Source organism: Lepidothrix coronata, unplaced genomic scaffold (assembly GCF_001604755.1).
Source record: "Lepidothrix coronata isolate B3197 unplaced genomic scaffold, Lepidothrix_coronata-1.0 Scaffold125, whole genome shotgun sequence".
Classification (NCBI taxonomy): Eukaryota; Metazoa; Chordata; class Aves; order Passeriformes; family Pipridae; genus Lepidothrix; species Lepidothrix coronata.
In genome coordinates this window covers 687,161-691,968 of record NW_016690305.1, presented here as the reverse complement: position 1 = coordinate 691,968, position 4,808 = coordinate 687,161, and positions in this window count along the sequence as shown.

The window sequence follows — 4,808 nt, the reverse complement described above, 5'->3', positions numbered from 1 at the left end:
AAGGTGTTCCTGCCACGGCAGTCAGGTAGAACTAGGTGATCTTTAAGGCCCCTTCCAACCCAAATCATTCTAGGATTCTATGATTCCTTGGCCACTTTTCAGAGGGGTAAGGAAAAGAACACAGAGGCTCAGATTTTGGAAGGCGGATGCCCTCACATTGTTGCAGAAGGACCAAGCTGGGGTGAGATCCCTCCTGAATTGAAGGGCTGGGTGCTCACTTGGCTGGGTGCTCCCTCTGTCTGGGGTGGGATCCTGGGCAAGGGTCAGACAAAGCTTGGGCAAGACAGGACAAAAGATGCCATATGAGGTTTTGTTCCAGCTGGAAGTGGAGCCAGAGTGAGGGTCAGAGCTGGGGACTTGTCTGGAGTACAAGTAATCAGCCATAGCATCTTATCTGGAAAGCTTTTTAATTTAATATAAACAAAACCATCCTCGAGGGAACAGGCAGCAACTGATGTGAGAAACCACAAGCTCCCACAATACTGGGCCAGTGCACCTGTACCCCTGCACCCCAAGCTGATCACGCGTTGTCTTGTCATAAACTTCGCTGGGATTCATGAAGGGATCCGATAAAAGGTCTTCAAATGGCACATACAGGCAATCCCTGTACCCACATCCTTGGGCCTGGCACCCTCTGAAGGCTGTTCCCCTTTTTCCCTGCAAGGATGAAAGAGGATCTGCCAAGCATGACTTGCACCCAGACTTGCAAAAATCTCTTTTAAAAAATCACCTCTTGGTTTCTTGGCCGCCTTAGACCCAGGAGAGGGCAGCAGCAGCCCAGACTGCAGCCTCAGCTACCCTTTCCGAAGCTCCTCTTCATCTCCTCAGCTGCGCAGAGACAGCTGAGACAGAAAAACAATGCACAGAGGGAGGAAGCGAAGAGTAAAAACCCAGTAGGCAGGCTAGTGGTACTCTCCTGGGCTTCAGAATTGTTTTCTTTCAGGGTGGAAGTGCAAAGAGAACAGTCTTTCATTGAAAACAAACTGTAGTGCCAGGGCTTTCCACGAGAGTCTTTCATTCTTTTGGTGTTGGTGACCCCTATGGATGCTTGTCATGGCACCAAAAAGTAAGGTGGTGATGCTGGGGATGCCCCTGGTAGAGGTGGGAGGTAAGTACAGGTGACAACATGCACTGTGTGCACATCACACTGCTGCAGAGATGAGATCCTGCTCTGGGGGTCTCATGGCTTCACTCAGAGCACTCCAGGGGGATGAAACACAGTTACCAGTGCTCCACAGGCACACTGGCTACATTGCCACTGCTGAGTTTGCTGTCCCTGAAGGGACAGGAAAGGGAAGGCTGGAAACATGGGAAGTTTCTACTTCTCCCCCTTGGCACACCAGCCACGGGCTCGCCCTCGTCTCGGTGCACTGCTGAACAGTGTCAAACTCGAGCTGCCCCTTTCCACTGGCAGCTTCACTGGTGTGGGTCATCAGCTCCTTGTGCAGCTGTGGCCTTTCCACCCAGCCAGGCTGGCAGCACCCTCCTGCCTCTCCTGGATGAGCTCACCAGGATGAGTCACAGAGTAGGTGAGTGGGAGGATGACATCCTTACAGCCACACTGAATTCCTAGCCACCTGCTTTAACAACATGTTGTAGAGCCAACCTGGGGTTTGCTGCAGGCAGTTCCATTTCTGCCTGGGTTGGCCTGCCCCGTGGCACGTGCACGACAGTGTGCCCTGCTCCTGGCTCGGAGCATATGGCTGAGCCCACAGCCATGTGGCCTCTGTTCTCAGTTGGGCTCAACTGATGCTTTTTTTTTTTTTTTTTTTTAATTCACACCCTCTGAAATCACAGGAGTGCAAAATTATTGCTTACCAAAGCTGTTCTCCTGAAATGAGTCATGGAAGAAGGAGCTTTGTCACTCTGCCAGACACAGCCTGGCTGCTTCTCTAACTAGAACAGCACCAGAGAACAGCTTGCAGCTCCCTTTGGGCTTCAACCCTCCTGCACCCAGGTGTTACCAGCCTCCATCCACAGCCTGGACAGAAAATCTCCTGCATTATTCCTACCTCTTCAAACTACCACCCCTTTTCATCCCTTTCTTGGGTGAAGCCCTGCATGGTGTGTTGACATCTTGGTGACACTGTGTTTTGTACCAGGCCAGCAGCTTGTTTGGGGAGCTACTTCTGCAAAACAGACCTTTTATTCAGAAAACTATTTAGCCAAAGTGTTGCATCATCCATCCATCCATCCCTCCCTGGTGGCCCCAGGGCAGAGGAGAGGCTGTGGAAGGAAGGAGCAGCAACACCTTCACATCTGACACTGTATCCTTACTAGCTATTGAGAGACATTAAAAAAATCACAGCCAAGGTCTGAGCCTGCAAGGGCCACCAGATTTATGTACTACATAGAGCCCAGCTTCCTTTTTCCCCTGAAATGACATCTCATCTCCTAAGTCAACAGACTTAGGTGTATTCTTGGTGCTTGAGAAAAGATGACCCACAATACCGGGTATCTTACTGCAACTTGGAGTTTAGTCCCTTACCTAAAGGTTTTGGACTTCTCCTTCCCAGCATGAAAGGTGGTATTCTTCTGAAATCAGTACCAGAGGCAGGAGGCCTCTGGGTCTTTCAGAAGTTTCTCGTGTGTCTAATGAGGGACCGAGAGCACATGTTAAGCCAGCGCTACTTTCCATGACTGCTTTTAGTTCCTTTTGTGTTATGGAGCTGACATAGCCCCAAAATGCATTGCTAAGGTACCTCTTGTTCACTTCCAGGCAGTTGTAGGCAGCTCACAAGCAAGTGTAGAGCATAGCTGCCTGAATTTTCTTCATTCTTGTCTCTCCTCTACAAAGACTCCCAAGCCAAATTTTGGGATGGAGCCTCTGGCCTGGATATTGTGCACCTGGCTCTCAACCTTCCCTGCAGTTAAGCCCTTCCAGGGCCTGCAAGAAGTGCACATCTCTCACATGAGGCAGCCCATGCTCAGGTTCTCCTAAGTCCAGAGGTGCGTTGGCAGCAGCTTCTGGATGAAAGCAGGTATGGCTCCAATGAGACTTAATTAGCTTCTCTTTTTTTTTTTTTTTTTTTTTTTTTTTTTTTTTTTTTTTTAAGCAATAAAGTAAACAGATTCCATCCATCAGGTGAGAGGATTTGACAAGATCTGGCCTGATTATTTCATTTTTCTTTAAAAGTGCTGATGGTTCACAGCACTGTTGAAACACGTTCGAGGCTGCACACCTGCAGGCAGCGAGGGCTCACCAGCCTGAAAGCACTGCCCACACAGCTGAGCTTGTCAAAATGAACTCATAGCTTTGTCGTGGAAGAGACATCAACGGACAGGATCAGCACGGTGATCATGACTTGAAGCCTGGGGCATTGTATGGTGAAAAGTATTACGGGTGAAAACAGTCTGGGAAAAGCAGCAGAGGTGTGGGAAGGGAGCTGAGAAGCAGAGCTCTGTGGGCACCAAGTGTATCCTACAGCTCCAAAGCTGCCAGAATGGCAGCACCACCCAGGATGGCATCATCTCCAGCAATGGCATCGTCACCGACAATGGCATCACCACCACCAAAGACATCATCTGGACTTTCTTAGTGCCAAAACCAGGGCCACAGTATCAGAGCATGGCCTTGGCTATTGCTTCAGCAAACACTCAGTCCCAGCCTTCAGAAGACCGGCGATTCCTCAGCTGAAATCCAGCATTACTGTTGCACAGATCATCCACAGACAGGCTGTGGAGGAGATGCCCTGCATTGCCACTGCATGCTGCCTGTTGTGACAGAGCTGTCAGCCTGGAGTGGGTTTATTTTAACCTTTTTTTAGCCTGGTTTCCACAGGAAACAAAACTCCATCAACCATGTCAAACCCCCCTGCAACTTCTGAAGAGCGGCTCCTGTAGCAATGTAATGTCCATTTTACTCACATGCAACATTTTCCAGCCATGGTATGGGTGGCCAAACACCCAGCTGTAAGGGTTGGGAGGATGGGGCTGGTGTGTTTGACACAAAAGCCTTTAGCTTTGAGGGGAAGGGGAGAAATCTGCTCTGCTATTGCCTCCAGCAAGTGACAGAAGAAAAAGGCCAGCCTTGATGCTAAAAGAAAAATAAGTCATTGCGAAAAGGGAATATTTGGGACAGAGTGTAACACCAGCGCCAGGGCAAGGTCTGGCCACCCAAGAGAGCTGCTCAAGAGACTTGGGAGCTACAGAGTATCTCAAGCAGGGACATAAATAACCACCCCTGGCTACAAGCAGTAGCTGGGCCAAAAGGGGAATTCTATGCACACTTATGTCTCCCAGCCTTGAAATATTATTCTCCTGCTGCCTAAAGCACTGGAGTATCCAGACATGGAGATTTTTCTTTTAATCCTGCATTCATTATCTAAGCACTATGAAAGATCACGTGTTTGAATAAAACAGCATTTCCTCTGAGACAAGACCAGACCATGCACTGAGGGGTTTTTGCAGCACTACAGTGGTGTTTGTAACCTGATTCCTTGCCTTCAGCCAGACACCAGCAAAGCAACCTGAAGTGTAGATTCATCCACCTCCAACCTGACACAAGGAAGGTGGCCACCAGCAGTGCCCTGGGAGCAGGCCAGTGCCCTCCTGACCCCTTGGTGCAGTGGTGAAAGCAGTGCTGTGGGAGGAACAGTGTTCTGTAGTGCTGGAAAATTACTGGATTTCTCTAAAAGGTCCATCTCTCTATGCTGGCAGTGGGCTCAACATGTCCTTTCTGGCACTAACAGCCTCATGTCCAAAGCCTCATGTTTTCAGGACTGGCTGTGCACCTTTGCCCATGTTACCAAATGCTACCAAGCATTTGGCTCAGTAGCTCTCTGGTCACAATAAAACATAACTCCACT